Below are 17,695 nucleotides of genomic sequence, written 5' to 3'. Positions count from 1 at the left end.
TTGTAGACATGTTTCATAACTTTTGCTAACGGCTTCGAGTAACCAGCAATCAGAAAGTAGGTGGGGTTGGGAGTGTTAAGGGACACATTGATGCCTAAGTGAGTATATTGCTTTGAGAGTCATGTTTCAGATTTCAGGATGGTCAAAAGTTACATCAGACGTATTCTTTGACCTTTATTTATATGGGTTGGCCATGTGATGAGGGGGCTTGCCTCCTGGCGCGATTTCCTCTAATCCTCATTGGATTGTAGATTGTTAGGGCTATTAATTAGCCATTACCTCGAAGGGAATTAATACACTAGGTGGGTATTCTGGGCATATATCACGCTGGAGATCATCTTGCCCATTATGTCATTAATTAGTGATTGATGATGATTGGATTTGAATTTTGTGTTTGCACGCAATGGCTACTGGCCTCTAATTATTGTTTTGTGGGCCTCTGTCCTCCAGTTTGTGGGTTTTCATGGTTGTGGGCTTAGCCCACTTTTATGAGGGTCTATTTGGCCTTCCAGTTATCCCGTAAATTCCTATCACACAAGTCTAACGAAAATTTTCAATTTTGGCCTTTATTAACTAGTCCTTATAAACCTGGGCATGGCACTTAGGCTTTTGGGTGCATTAACCGTTTTGGCAATACGCCTTCTCACACATGAAGTGGCGTGTGCCAGTTCAATTTCCACATCCTTTTGTGCAGCGTAGATCACAGGATTTGCATGTCTCATTTGGGCGGGATTTGCATGTCAGTGAAACTTGTCGTAATCTCATTGGGGTTACTTAACCGTCACTACTTTATTTAAACTCCTCTTTTCATAATTTTTCGTTTTCTGGTGTTGCACCTTCTTCCCAAAAACCCTAGCTATTTCCTTCTATCGTACTCCCTCCCCAACCCTAAAGTCTCGTTTGGATGTTGAGATGAGAGACAAAATTTGTGAATAGTAGTGAAATGGTTTGAGTTAAGATGTTTTATAGGATTTTGAAAAATGAGAGAGAAAAAGTTGAGTAAAAATATTATAAAATTAAAATATTGTTAGAATATAATTTTTTAATATAATTTTGTCTTGGGATATGAAAAATTTTAATTATTTTTTATGTTTTGTTTGAAAGTTTTGGAATTTGTAATGATTAGGTAATGATTATATGAAAAGGTTGAAGATTTTAAATTGAAAAGTGTTTGTGTTTGAGTGATGTTTGTCTGAGATGAGATGAAATTTATAATTGAAGGTTACTAGAAGTCATTGGCAAAGCTACAAAACACATCCGCAACATTTGGCCCCATTTATGGGATCATCTTACTTCTCAATGTGCCTTTCGTATGCCTACCTACAACAATCCGCTATCATGATACAACTACAACAAGCAGTCAAGCAGATAATAGAATGGAGGGAAGGTTTGCGTGGATGGAGGAGAGATTGAACCGGATGACTCTGGAAATGGAGAACCTCCAGCAGGAGAATGAGGTTTTCAGGCAAAAAAGTGCAGAGAACATTGCACCAAGTCATGCTAAAAGAAATGATGTGAAATCGCAAAAAGCGGGGAGAACAAACCTCAACAACGAGGAAAAGAGGAAGGTGCACCAAGAGTTTCATCACTTCATGGAACAATATGAGAAGATGGACAAGAAGATTGGCACATCTTCCTCTGTTGACAATCTACTCAACAACACTGACTTGCCATATAACAACGAGATAATGATGGTGCCACTCTGCCTAAGTTCAAAGTTCTGCAGATGGAACTATATGACAGGTCTAGAGATCTCGTCGAATACCTGAAGACCTTCAAGACTTACACAACTCTCCACTGTTTCTTTGGAGAGATTGCTTGTAGAGCCTTTCCCATGACCCTAAAAGGAGTGACAAGAGGTAAAAGGAGTGACAAGAGGTAAAAGGAGTGACAAGAGGATGGTTCGGAGCCATATAGTCGGGCTCCATTGATAGTTTTGAAGAACTCGACAGGCATTTTCTAAAGTAATTCATGGCGAGTAGGAGGAGAAGGTGGCTTGTGGCTTACCTCCTAACCGTTAAATAACATAAGGATAAAAAGCTTAAAGGCATACCTGGCTCGGATTAATAAAGAGTGTATAACCGCCAATGATCAAGATGAGAAGATCACACTTGCTACACTCTGGGGAGGGATAAGGCCTAGGAATCCATTCATGGCATAATTGGCTAGAAGAACTCCAACTATACTACGAGAGTTCATGGATAGGGCTGAAATTTCGGCAATGCTGAAGACACTCTCAGGGCTTTAACCGCCCCGAGAAGATTTGAGTTGGAGCAGGCAGATGGAAGCTCCAAAAAGCCAAGCAGCTTGAAGGTGCCAAAAAGGGCCAAGAAAGGCCAATATGACAGGAGAAAGGACGGAGCCAAGCCTCAAAAATCAAATTCTGAGGCTTGCACACAAATTTGAATGTGCGAGTAGAAGGCGAGGCAAGTACCCGGGGCAACAACAAGTAGAAGAACATAGAATAGAAGATTGCTACACCCTAAAGAAGAAGATTGAAACATTAAGAGAAAGCCAAAGCACTAATTTAACAGGGGGTCAAGCCCAGATCGTTCAAAGTAGGTGACCTAGTCCTAAAAGAAGCAGGAGTGACGACGCAAGGGAAAGTGATATGAACCCATGGGAACGGAATCCCTTGAACCCACAGTCAATTTGAAAACTCACCAAAGAAATCCAAAATCAAGCTAATGGAAAATTTAGACCCGTTGAGGAACTCATTTCAAGAACCTAGATTATATGAAAATATAGACCCATTGAAGAACCTGTCTCAAGAACCTAAATTATAAGGAAGAATGTCACAAAGGTTATGATTTGCCTTTGATAAGTTCAAAAGTTCATTCAAGAACAAGAGGAGATAAATTCAACTCACAATGAATAAATTCATTGAATTTCATAAACTAATTAAAATGAGGGTACAAAGAGTATTTAAACCAAAATATAATTAAAACTCTAACCAAAATAAAACCCTTTCTTCCAAAAATACCCATGAGTGAATAGTATCGCGACTACAGTAACTTACATATCTCAATCCCCCAAAAACCCTAGGTTAACATAAAATCCTTTTCCGAAATACCCTTGGACGAAATACAAGGCCTTCCCAAAAGAAATCCTAGCTGCAAATTAAAATAATCCCTAAACTACCCTTAAAAACTTCTCTTGAAACCATAGTTCATAAAATATAAAACATATGTGGGCCAAACATCCTCAAGCCTCATTATTCTAGACTAATTCCTATAACTAATAAAATAAGCCATTTTAATAAATTAAACAAGGTCTAAACAATAACTCTAGCGCATATCTTCCATAGCTTGTATCAAGTGGATCAAAATTGGATCTCATTCTCTAAAGCCCATCTTGAGTGTTGGAGTCTTGTTAGCTTCATCCCAAGTGGATTGCACCAATCTTTGCATTGCCTCCTTGATCTTCATGGTTCTTGACCTTGTAATTGACTCATCTGGAACTTACAAATGATCTTTAAGACTAGGTCCATCTTGGTACCCATCAAAAAGGTAAACTAGGACCTCGATGAGAAGGACCGTTTCTAGTAGTCGTTAACCATCGACTCAAATCATGCCGCCTTAAAAACGCGCAAGGAAATGAGCTACCACATCCATGGAATGCTGAGCATCTCATGAAATATTTTGCCTAATTGTATCCATGTATATCAAAAATTATGAATGAAATTATCTCCTTTTCAAGTTATGGCTCATACAAATGCTTTCTCCCAATTTGTGAAAAGGTCATGTGTCTCCGCATTCGCACGACGATCAATAGGTGATGACACTCCTTTGAGTGTTTCGTAAGCCGAGTGCCCTTGCATTTGCATGGCGATCAAAGGGCGATGACACTCCTTTGAGTCCTCCGACCCTTGCCCCTTAAGCCAAATGCCATTGCATTCACACCACGATTAATGGGCGATGACAGTCCCTTGACTCATTCGACCCTCGCCCTTTAAATCAATGTCCTTGCATTCACGCGACGATTGACAGGTGAGGACAATCCCTTGATTACTTCCATCCTCTCTCCTAAGCCGAAGATAATGGGCGATGACAGTCCCTTAACTGCTTCGACCCTTGCCCCCTAAGCCTAGTGCCCTTGCACTCACCTTTAATGACCAAGGGACGATGTTGCTCCCCTGAGTACTTCATCCCTCAACCATGAACACAGAGAAATTAAAAACATGGGTCAAAACAACAAGTATCCAAACATTCAAGTATCAATATAAAGGCGGGCATCAAAGTCAAAACTGACAAAACAAAATTCCAATCCAAAGACAAAACAATCTTAATTGCTATGAAAAATAGCTATAGCAATTCAAAAAGTCAACATAATACAAGGAAGACAAGTGATATCAGGGGGTTCTGAGGTAAAGAAGGAAAAATGGCAGTCATCACATCCCGACTCAAGAGTTGATAAAGTTGAAAATGGCACGATTTGGGCAGATAGAGTCCAAATTCTGCAACCTTAAATCTTCACAAGGGTTCTTCAACAGGTGACTCCTCAACCTTTGCAGGCCATATTTATAACACAATCCCAAACTTCGTCGTGGAGTTCCCGTGAGCTGAGGAGAAAGGCCAGCAACCTTCTCTTTGGAAACCTCTGGCTCAACCTTCAACACGGTGGCTTTTTATTCAAAGTTAGCAGACATTTTCTTGTGAATATTAGTTATGTAATTGAGCTTAAAGAACTCCTCGTTATGCTCCTTTAGGTCCTTGTTAGCCACCTTATACTGAGCTCCAACTGAGCCATCCCACCACGAGTGCTATCAAGAGTCGAGTTGAGTTCTTAGCGAGCATTTAGGGAGTCTCCCAACTAGTTAACATACTCTATGGCATGCTTCTTGGTTTCCTCTAGCTCCTGCTCCAGGCATTGAAGCCTATCTTGCCCATTATTGCGCCCCTCTTCAAAAAGTATGGCCTCGAAAGTGGCACCTAGACACCTCCTCCTCAGACTTGTGGATATGCTAGCATAGGCCGAACACCTCATCTCGAAGATTGGCGACGTCCTCCTCCAACATGTGGGAATGTGACTCCCAATAAGAACAAGTATGACTTGACTAGCCTTCCCTGCATCAGGACGAAGGGTGCATACCTCGTCTTCCGAATAGAGTTGGCAATTAATGATCCAACCAGTGAGATCATCAACACCTTGAGACACAAAACCAGGCAGCGTTAGGATAAAGGAAAAACAGGTGATACGGTGACTAAGGCGACTCCACCACACTACTACGATCTCGTAGGGTAGGCCCTGAACAACGAGACCCAAAGGGACCAGGTAATCCTGAAAGGTTAAGCTCTCTGCTAGCAAATGGAGACCTGGAACCTCCTGCTCGCTTGAAGACTTCAACTATACGATCAAGGGGAGAAAGAACCTGACCAATTGGCTCTTGGTCACCATATTCAGAGTACTTAGCCTCCAAAACTAATGTCAGGTCGAAACTCGCTTCATAATCTCCTTCTGTAACGCCCCGTCCCCGAGGGTCCGGAGAGTTAACTCATATAACCTGATAATCAACTCTTACAAGGCTAGAGTACTTCCAAATTCAAGAATATATATTTTTTCAAACCTCAAATCACACGTAAAATACTTCAATTAAATAAATCATATAAACTCATCTATCCAATTTTCAATCCAGCAACTCAAATAAAATCAACTATTCTTCATGTCTCAAATAACAAACTAAAATAATGAAGCATTAACATAAGTCTCCATAAACCGTCTAAATCCATTGAAGCAAACTTAAGAAATATAAATAGCTTTCAACATCAACACTAATACCACGAGTTACCCAACAACCATTCACTGCTAATCTTCTCCATAAACTCTAATACTGATCCTCAGCTGAACCATCAATTTTATCTGAAATATTATAGAGGTAAGGGGTGAGTTATCAACAACTCAGTAAGCAGAGGACATATACTAGTGTGTAAACATGAACATTTATAGAAATCAGAATGCAGAACAAAATATTTTCTTTCAGAATGCAGAATCAGAATAATGTTTTCAAAATGCAGCGTCAGAACATGTTACCAAAAATATCAGAGCAATAGTTCGAAAATATTCATAATCAAAATCCCTTTGGCATAGCATAAACTGAAACATCACATCTTATCTTGTCATATCAGAACAAATACCATGTTTAACCCCCGTGGTAGGGTTGTGCAAACCCCGGTAGCTAACCGAACAGAAATAGAATGTGAATCTTCCCCTTATTCATTCTCGGAGCCCCGAGTGTGCACATAGGAAAGACCACGCAGAAAACCACTTTGTTTCCAAAGTGGGTGCACCAGAAACAGAAAAGTTGGTACCAACCCGAACAGAGGCCACAATTTTACACCCGTGGTGAGGTCAGAACGGAACCGAAACAGAAACAGAATGTTATGCCAGAGGTTTTCAGAAATCACATCAGATCATATCAGAGTACAGAAAATCTTCAGAACAGAACAAAAATCATATCCCAAAATAATTTATGCACAAATTTCATATTCGCTCTATTTTTCAAAGTTCAGAAATAGAATGTCAGAAATAAGCTCATGTCTACATCAGTCATGACAGAAAATAATTTCTTCTTAAACAGAATCTCATGAGTAATGCAGAACAAATAGCCGAGGTAGTTCAAATTTCTTTTCAACATCAATTATGTATATTTTCCAAAAATAATCTCAGCTCATTTTATTTTAAATGCAAAGTCTAGCATAGGAACCCCACTTACCTGAACTTCTTAGCCTTTTTTGAAATTCCTCAAACGTCGGACAATAATTAATCATCACCTATAAAATAATCACGTAATTCTCATAAATTTCCAATTAATCACGTATTTCGATATTTAATCCTAAGCTTATAAAATAATCTATTTAATTCCTCAAAACCTAAAATTACCAGTCATCACTTTCTAAAATCGTCAGTACTAATTTAATACTATGACTAAAACATTTAAAAAAATCAGACCCATTTACTAATGAAAACAACTTATGAAGCTTAATACTAAGTAATATAATTGTCCAAAAAATATTTTAAAATAAACCATGACTATTTTTAAATAGACTAAATCATATCTAAAGTGTAAAAACAAAATTACTCCAATATTATATACTCTTAACCTAAATCTTCACTTAATAACATATTAAAAATAGTTTTCGGTAATCAAAAATAAATAATAGTGTACTAATACAGAAATAAAAAAAAATAAAATAAAAAAAAATAAAAGCACATAATATAATATGCAGTGAAGGGCATTACGGTAATTCAGTTTATACCTTGCAGACTATCCAAAGCAAAACCTACGTAACTGAAAACATGCACGGTGGAAACTACCCAAGGGAAACCGAGGCGCGACGGGCTGGCTGGAGGGACTGCAGTGGTGCGGCAGAAGAGCAGGAGCGCGGCGAAGCTTCCGTCCAGCAGCGCTGGGCACGAGACAAAGAGAGGGAGAGGTGAGCGAGAGAGGGCGGAGAGAAAGGAGGGAGTAACCGAGGGAGGTACTCACCGAGAGGTGCTACGACTGGGGTGGCCTGAGGGTGTTCGGCGCCCTTATCCGCGCGGGTGGCTACGGCCTGGAGTGGCTGGAGCGGTGCGGTGCAGTGCAGTGGTCCAGTGGATGGGACTCTGTTTCGGTAGGCCAAAAACAGGGGAATAAGTTGTTGAGTCTTCCGAGAGAGGGGTGGCTCGCGGTGGTGGCTTTCGTGAGGTGGAAACACCACGCGGTGGAGCTCTCGGTGGAGGGTGAGTTGCAGTGACTTATGGTGGTTGGACAACTGTGTTTCTCGGATGTCACAAAAGGTGGAAGTCAAGGCGTGAAACAGAGGCTTCACGGGCGCTGGTGGCAGCTTCGCGTGACTGGGCAGTGGGCTCGGTGGTTTCGTGTGGATACAGCGCGGACGGTGCTTGGCGGCGTCGCGGCACGCGGATAAGCTTTGGGGTGCTGCACGACTCGGGGTGCGAGGAACCGAGGGGATGGAGGCTGAGGAGGAAAAGCTGGGCTATGGTTCCGCGTGGGAAGGCAGCGGCACGAGCTTCTTCGTATGAATATAAATAGACGATTGAACATGAAAAGAAAACCCTAGATGAAAACCAAACGGACGCGGGACGTGCATGAGGGACGTGTGTGCATGCACGACGTGAACGAAAAGAGAAAAAAAATAAAATAAACTGACGGAAATAAGAGATAACACCGAAAGAGAAAGAATTAAAAATGAAACATCCGGAAAGAAATAAAAGAAAAAGAACGGCCACGACTTCTAAATTAAAAGAAAAGAAAAAAAACAACGCTACTTAAAATCGTAAATTAAGAACTTAAAAAAAAAAACAATCAAGCTATAAAAAAATAAATAAGTAAAAATCTAAAGTCCAACTATACCAATTTTGGGCCCGGGTGCTACACCTTCTACTGGTCGCCATGAGGCAAAACTGGGTAGAATGGTTCACCACCATCTCTTAGGGACAATAGAACGTGTTGTTGATGATTGGCCAGCTGCAACGAGCCATTGCCCCCAAGGAGTGACAAAGATTGCCCCCGGATAGCACCTCCCAAAGGGATAGAGGCATCCCTAGTACTTGACTCATTGGAAGATTCGTGTTCACCATGAACTAAGTCACTATCCAAACAAACATTTTTCCATTTTGCGACGATGGGATTGAAGGCCCCTTTTATGACTGGGAGAATTGGGTGGACACAACAATAATATTCTCCAAGAATTGCAATGAAGTTGAACTGGGACTAAACCAAAATAATCCAACACGTCCCAAATCGGACGACAAAAGAGGAGACGTAACCCCTTAAAAAACAATCACATGAAAAGGGTCGCCTCTCTGGTGAACCCTTCCAAATCAACTGCCCCACGATTGGGCCCAGGTGCCTCCAACACAACCGAGTCAGGATATGAGTTCCTCTCAAAATCCAGGTCTGCCTAGGAAGTCATATCAGACCAACAATGACCTTCAAAGTCATCTGGGTGATAAGAACTAGTACCCCCAGCCTTTTGAGGGGAAGCTTGAGGGCGGGAAGAGCGAGAACTGTGAGAACCAAAACAGGAAGGTTGCGTGGAGCCATCGAAAGTAGACAAAGAATATGGATTGAGAAGAAGAAGAACATTTAGTATACAACTGATAAAACAAAGTTCGGGTAATTCAGGTATTACCCCCACCAGATCTATTCTAGAAATTTCGGTTTCCAAACCACTTTGTTTCAAGTCGGATATTTTGAACCAGTTCAGGTCGAGTACACTAGTTAATTGTATAGCCCTACCCATGGACGAACCACTGCACCACCGTGGGCTAGCCACACTACCACTCTAGTTGGAGGTTTGATTTCATCCCCTCAACACAAGACATAGGTCATCCTTAGCAGCACAACTACTCCCAAATCGAAGGCAATGCCACAGGCTATAGACACACCACGAGCTACCACTGCTAGAAGCAACCACCCGACGACATCAAAGCCACCACCAATCGAGAGCCACGAGAACCACCAATCTATGCCCTATTTTTATAAAGTAGAAACAAAGCACTTACATGCACTCCACTCAGCTCCTCCAACCACGAAACTAGCTGACATCTCCCTATGTTACACCAAGCTATCCAACTGCTGCCCATACCGCTAGACTTGGTGTTACAAATGCACAGCTTGGACTCTCTCCCCTCCATGCGGTTAAACATCCTCTCTCATCCTATCTTTCTTGTTAGCTCTCTCTCTCTCTCTCTCTCCCTCCCTCATTTCAGCCGGTCGGTGTATGCAATCTAACCCATCTTTCTTCAAGTGTTAATTTGAAGCCATGAAGTTGAGATGCATACATGTAATGCTTGAGAACATTTTTTTAGTATAATTACATATACACCTTGATTCATTAGTTACTCCAGATTAGGTTATTTTGGATCCATGGAAGAATAGACTATTTTGTTGTTAATGATATTATGGAGGTTGGGAAATCAAAGTTGGATTCATGAAGACTAGATTTATAGTTTTAATGTTGATATTATAGAGTTAATGCAATTTTAGGGTCATGATGATTTTAGGCTTTATGAAAAATAGGTTATTAGTATTTCAAGTTTTAATTGCAAGTTATGTGCCTATTTTATATGTGACGATTAATATTCGTTTGACACTATTGTAAGAAAATTCAAAGATGTTAAAATGTTTAAGTAAGCGGTACTCCTATGTTAGACTTTCCTAAAAACTTATTAAGGTTATTTTATGAAATTTTGCATGTTTTGTTATGAAAACAACTTCAGTTGCTTCTCTACACTATTTCTTTGTTCAAAAAAAAAAATGAAAATATTTTTCTATCATGTCTAATATAGACATGAACTTTTTTAGTATTTTGTTTTTAACTGTATAAAAGGATCAAATATGAAATATGGAATTTGTATATAATTATATGATATTTATATGCTCAGTACTCTGTTATGATATGATGTTGCATCTGAAAACCTTCTGGCATGAAATTCTATTTATGATTCTGTTCTGACCTTATCACAGGTATAAAACTGCAACCTCTATTATTATATTAGTACCAACATATATGTTCTGAGTGCACCCACTTTGGAGACAAAGTGATTTTCTACATGGTCTTTCTTATGTGCATACTCGGCCCACTAAGTTTAAAAGGGGGAGATTTCACTTTTATTTCTACCCAGTTTGGCCACTAGGGACAGCACAACCCAACCACGGGGGTTAATATGGAATCTGTTCTATACTGATGTTGTTCAAATATGCTTATGTCAAATGACTTTTGTGTATTGTACTATTGTAAATAGTTATTTCTAAAATGTCACTTGTTATTTTGATATTTTGTTTTGTTATGCATTCTGTAACTGACTCATATTTACACACTAGTATAGGTTCACTATTTATTAATTTGGTGGACTCACCCCATTTATCCACCATTTCTTGTGATAGTTGTGATAGTTGGAAATGATTGGCACATGACAAGATTATAAAAGAAGAGAAATTTTATTTGCAGTCCCTGCTTGGAGACTGTATGTGTAGGTCATTTATTAAATGAGAAAAACATCATTATTTTAGGAGGGATATTTTTGTAATTTTAAACAATTTTAAATATAACATTGCCTAGGCTTGCATTGTACTCTCCAAATGAAGATTGTACGTAGCATTGCTCGTAAAAGAAAGATCAAATAAGTGCCCCATGGAATAAGTGAATTTGCCCGAGGTAAGAGAAATCTTGCTAGTGTTTAGTTTTTTTTTAATTGGAAGAATTTTTGGGACATTTAATTTTGGACAACTTTTTATATTTAAGTTCTTATTATTGTGGATTTCAGGTTAAAGGGTTCACTCCCGGGTTTGGGGGGGGGGGGTGACATGGACAAGTATAGTTCATGAGCTTATCCAATATGATCCATTAAATATAATTTAGGTCCGATAAAATTATCTTTATTCAATCCATAATAACAAATATAAATTTTCTATCCCACTTGTCACATGCTTTGGCCACACTGCAGTAGTTTACAATTTTTGTGGCAGACATAAAAACATAACCATCACAAAAAAATCATAAAAACTCAAGTTTGTGACCGATATAAAGTAAAAGTGTCATTTTGTGATGGTTTTCGTTCTAACTTCTAACCCAAAAACGTACCCGTAAAAAAATCTCTAATCTGTTGTAGTGACATTCCACTTTGATCCATCCACCATTTTATTAATGTTTTGTACCAACTTTGAGTGAGTGAGTGAGGTGTTCTATAAAATACTTTACCCTTTCAAGGATACTCCTTGTTCCTTGGATATCAATCTTGGAAGTTGGGAGTAGCCCCAAATTGGCCCTTTTTAATGCGCTTGAGTGGCAACATTCTTTATAGTTAACCAAAATTTTTGAAGCAATGAAAGCAGCCCAAAACTGGAAATCATGGGAGGAGGATTAGAATCTCCTAGAATTCTTGGCAAAACTCCAAGGTTTTGAGTGAAAGAGACATAGATGTGTGAACCTCACAACATTAATTAATGGTTACCCAAGTGAATTACTCATGTGGCCTTTTTGTGTATGTATTTTATGTATGCATATTTCTCCCACTCTTAATTGTTAAGTTTGGTAAAAAAAAACTTCAGAGGATTTTTCTATCTATTAGAAAATTCTCTATACGCTTGGTTTGGATGATTAGATGAGATAGTTTGGTCTGTATGGATGAGAGGGTTTTGGACATTCAAACGGTTAATATTTCATCTATATTTCATCTATAAGTTTTCAAACTCATCTCAAACAAATTTCAAAAACTCAAAATTATCTCATCTCATCTCACAATTCAAACATACATTTTTTTACAAACTATTTTATCTTATTACTATTCAAAAAATCTTATTACTATTTAAAATATCTTATCTAATCTCATATGAACTGCCTATCCAAACCAATCAATTTTATTTTCCCTTTTTTTAATCGGCAATATTTTGATTGTTACGAGTTGCTTGTCAAGCCCTCCACCCATTTTTTTTTTTTTTTATGTTCTTTCTTTGATATTCTATATATTTATTTGCTTAAAAAATATATCTCATTTTTATAAACAATCTTTTAACTCTTGTGAAAAGTTGAAGCAACTATTGCCATATATGCAAGTCTTGTTAAAAGTATTATTCATCATCACCCAGCACTAACTCCTGTTTTAGCTATAAAATATGTCATGGTTGTGTGTGCGCCTATGCAAACAATACTAATCTACAACCCAAAGCCTAGTTTTGATAAATAATTTTGGCCTACTCAACTTCACTGTATCCATTTGTTTAATCTGTGTTTTTTTTTTTTTCTTTTAATGCAAGATGGGAATACCAACTCATAGTTTTATTTTGTATTTTTTGTTTATATATTTTTGTGAACGTTGTGAGGCCCATAATAAAAATATATTTAAATGTATAAAAACATATTACTTAGGTTGCGTTTGTTCTCAAACTCAGTTGAGTTCAATTAAATTCAGTCTAATTTTAAATTAAATCTAACATCTAAATACCAAACTCTCAAATTATTAAAGTCATCCCAACTCAAAACATTTTTACACGTGAGATCCATAATTTTTTTCAACATATAATATCTTTATATGTTAGATTCACAACTTTTTTCAATTTCTTATAAAAAATACTAAACTCATCTTTACATCCAAACACACTTAAAACTCAGTTTAGATGAGCCATATATAACTTCATATATTATTATTTATAAAGAATTCAATTCAGTTGAAATTAACTCAACATCCAAACGCAGTCTAAATAAATAAAGGTTGGAAGACCGTGGTGTAAGGCCACCCCATAAGAGCATTCTCATTGGATTAGCTAAATTAAAGTACATTTTTTATGAATACAAGATGAATTTAACATTTAGCTATTACATTCACATAAGTTTCTACATTGGAATAGCCATTTTTTCATTATATGACAATAAAATAATATAAAATGAATTTAACTTTGACTACATTAAATCTCTAAATTGAATTATCTATTTATTCATTATATAGTAATGAATAATTAATAATTTTGAAAATTTTTTAATTTTTTTAATTATGAATTTATTTTATTTTATCATATTTTACTATTCATAATATTATATATTAATTAGTAATTGTATTCTAATTATATTTTTTCAATTGTCATTTAAAATGGAGAGAGAAATAATTTATATTAAAAGGAGAGAGAAAGAAATAATATAAAAAAAGATTTGATGAATGAATAGTGTGTTCCAAATTTGAAAATTAGTTTAGACTTTACTGTAGCTATATTCCAAATATTTAGAATATAGCTAATTCAATGTGAGAGATTTTATGACCTAATAGCTAAATTCTCATTGGATTTAGCTTTTAGCTAATCCAATGAGAATGCTCTAAGGCCCGCAACTCGTAGCCAAACCTGGGCCACCACCATTGGAAGGCTGAATCAAGCGGCTAGCTCGTTGTGGCTTGAGCCATAGCTACCTAGTGCTCGGCGATCCAACCTTATTATTTTTTATTTATTGTTTATAGTTTTTAAATATTGAATTATAGTTATACTTAAATTTTTTTTTTTTAAATAAAGAAAAGCTAACACATTATGTTAGTCCTAAAACAATTTGCGCATTGGGCAAATCTCTTAAAGACCAAAACACACGGCATTATTAAACAAACAAATACTCCCAATTGAAAATATAGGAAAAGTCTTTGTATGGGATGTTTTTGAGAATTTTGTATGTTTGAGAAAGAAGTTGGAAAAAAAACTTGGTAAATGATATTATACTGCCTAAGTTAGTTTGTTTCCTCAATTTGACCGCTCATGTATGTATGTATGTTTCCTTAATATATTACTGTATTGATATTTTTTAAAAAATGTTTAAAGATGTTTAAAAAATATTTAAAAGAAAAAAGCAAAAAAACAACAAATTAATATGACTATTTTTGAGATATGGTTTCCAAATTTATTTATTTATTTATATATTTATTTGCTTCCTTTTTTTTTATGAGGAAATGAGAATTTATAAGCTTTCCGAAATTGCAATTATTTAATTGAGGGTTTCGAAGGCTAAGTGTTTATAAAAATGGCTTGATCATGAGATGGATGCCCCAAATTTAAGAATGCTAATAAACTAAGTATAGGATGTTTTGTCTTGGAGTGAACGCAACGCATCATAAAACAATTAATTAATGTTCTTCTAATTAAATATGTCAACAATGCTTTATTCATGAGTGTTGTGAAACATTCAAGAGTGAATGATTGCTATCTACTCTTATTTTTAATTCAAAAACAACTTTTGTTATACAAAACTTCTATTTTAATCAGTAATTTGTGATAATCTTTTCATTTTTTTTAATTTTTTTTATATATAAAATGGCTTATGAAAGTATTGTTGATATACAATGTGATGTATTTTTTTGAGTAACCAACTGACTTTCTTTTAATTTCTTAGGGTTATATATAACTAAAAATCTTTGTTATAATCGACTAGAAGACCTTTTTTGTTTTTTTGAAAGACTAGGGCTCGTTTGTTTTTAGAAATGAGATGAGATGAGATGAGTTAAGATTAAAATTAAAAAGTTGAATAAAATATTGTTAGAATATATTTTTTAATATTATTTTTATTTTGGGATTTGATAAAGTTGAATTGTTTATTTTATTTTATGTGGGAATTTGAAAAAATTGTAATAATGAGGTGAGATGAGATGAGATGTTTTCTGAAAATAAACGAGGCCAATAAGAAGTATTGAAGTGGAAGACTTTATAACTATATATCATCAAATGCTAAGTAAAAGAAATGACTTTGCAGTCTTATTGTATGCAAATCTCACGTATTCTTTTTGAAAAAATTAATAAATTTGAGACTGACATGAAAAAAATATTTTTTATTAATAGAACTTATTTTCCTAAGAGTTCAAAAACTTTTTATTCGAGGCCTCATGTATGAGATTTTTCTTTGATCAATGAATGTTGGGATAGAAAACCACTCACATTTTGAACATTACGAAAAACTAATTTAAAAAAAAAAAAAAAAGAATACCAAAGACAATAATAGTATCTTATTGATATATATTTAATAATTTTTGAACTATTTATTAAGTATTCTTGGAGTACAGACTTGTAGTGCTTTTATCCTATCATATATAGGATGTAATGTCAATTAAAATTGATGCTTACATAAACAAATTTTATTCATGACATGTTGTGATAGGACGAGCATACAAAGTCATCCATACTTTAGAGATGCCTAATAATTTTCTATCTTTCACCTTGTAAGTCAGTGTAGAAAATGCACAATCCCGACTGGTTAAGAAGTAAGATTTGATTTGCAAGACTCAAAATTTTAAATTTCACTTGTTAATGATATTATTCCAATTTATAAATAGGATTTATTATAATTTTATCTTCTAATTATCACATTTCTAAAAATGTAGATCACCATGTTGTGCAAAACACCACCCACAAACAATGGTATTGAGAGAGACAATGAAAACAATAATGTAGAAACTAAGGAATCAAGCACACACAATCACACGACACATATAATTTATGTGGTTCGACAACGTGTCTACATCGACAGAGCTGCAGGAGATTTTATTCCAAAGTAGATTATAACGCACAGTGAGTTACAAGAGCTTCCCTCTACTCACAAATCTCAATTCTCTCTCACTCTAGGGCGTCTTTTTCTCATAAGAATGCTCACAAAACATCTCTCTCTCTCTCTCTTTCTCTCTCTCCTATTTTTCACAGTTCAATATCATCCATATGAACATAAAATATTACATATTTCTAGGAGATGGAGTCAGAGACCCTAATTTGGCAAAACGGGGTTATTCGCTTGAGTGGAGTGTCGAGTGCGCCTTAAGCGAACAATTTGTTCAACATTCGCTTGAGCCAACAATTAAGTGCACCTCGAGCAAACTCAGTAACTAAGCATTGCTCAAGCACCTTGTTGAACGAGAGTTGAGCGAATCCTCAATTTGACGTCTTCTTAGCTAAAAAACAACCAGGCTCCATAATCCAACAATCTCCCACTTGGAGGCTGGTTCTCCACATGCCAACCATTGTCTCCAACATCAACCCTATTATTTCTGCTGCTTGCAGCTCCTGTCTTTAAGCCAGAAGATGAATTGAAGTCCAGTCTCTCACGTACAATGCTCACATTCAACACATATACTGAACGACTCACAACTCCCACTAGATTGGGAATATCCAGTCTCGAGCCTGACATACATAAGAGAAACTGTTGTTGATGTCCTCTTCTTTGATCTGAGTGATTGATTTCACCTCCTACTAATAACTTGTTCTATCTTCAGCCGACATGCCCATCTCTTGTGCAGTCTCTTCTTCCTCCCTGAAGGTCTGGTTGTCCTGGTAGCTTGATCTGTGTGGAGTTCTAGTTGTCCTAATAGCTCTCCGAGTAGCAATTGTAGGTGTAGACATCCCTGAAATACCGAACACTTTGTCCCCATCTCTCACACCTCTGCACTGCACCTTGGTTTCGGGAGATTTCTCCAAGCTTACATCAAGAACTGCAAAACTAACTCCATTTTGCTTCCCTACTTGATTTGCGCAACTAAGCCTACTCTGCTGCAATGCTATATTTTCCTACACATCACTGGGCCTTAATGTAAAATACAAAGTGTCAGTTCTCTTACCATGTGCCAAGACTAGCGAACCCTTTGTGACCTTCCACGCTCCTCTAGAAAATGCTATTGTATGACCACTGTCGTCAAACTATCCCACAGAGATCATGCTTTTCTTTAGATTAGGAACTTGTCTGACTTGCTGCAAAGTCCACACGCTCCTGCTCAGGAGTGCAATGCGTACATCGCCCACTCCCACTACATCCAGTGCCTCTCCATCAGTTGTGTACATCTTTCCAAAATCACCACCAACATAATTTTGCATGATCTCTCGATGCGAGATGTTATGGAATAAAGCTCCTAAATCTAACACCCAATTGTCAATTGGATTGTGCACTGGAAGAAATAGAACATCATGTATTTCTTCAGTCACTGCGTTCATAGCATCATCCTCACTACTTTCTTATTTTGACAATCTCTTTTGGTGTGGCCCGGTTTGCCACAATTCTAGCAAGTGATTTGTTGCCCAGATCTCGACTTGCTCTTGCCTCTATTCCTAGACCTTTCATGTCACTAACCCTGATCGTTAACACTCAAGGACAAACTGGTACCAGAAAACTCACCAGAGTCTTTCTTATGTACCTCCTCAGAAAGAATAATATCATAAACATCATCATAAAAATTCCATCTT

The sequence above is a fragment of the Juglans regia genome, chromosome 3 (assembly GCF_001411555.2).
Source record: "Juglans regia cultivar Chandler chromosome 3, Walnut 2.0, whole genome shotgun sequence".
NCBI classification, from domain to species: Eukaryota; Viridiplantae; Streptophyta; class Magnoliopsida; order Fagales; family Juglandaceae; genus Juglans; species Juglans regia.
This window is presented reverse-complemented; position numbering follows the sequence as displayed.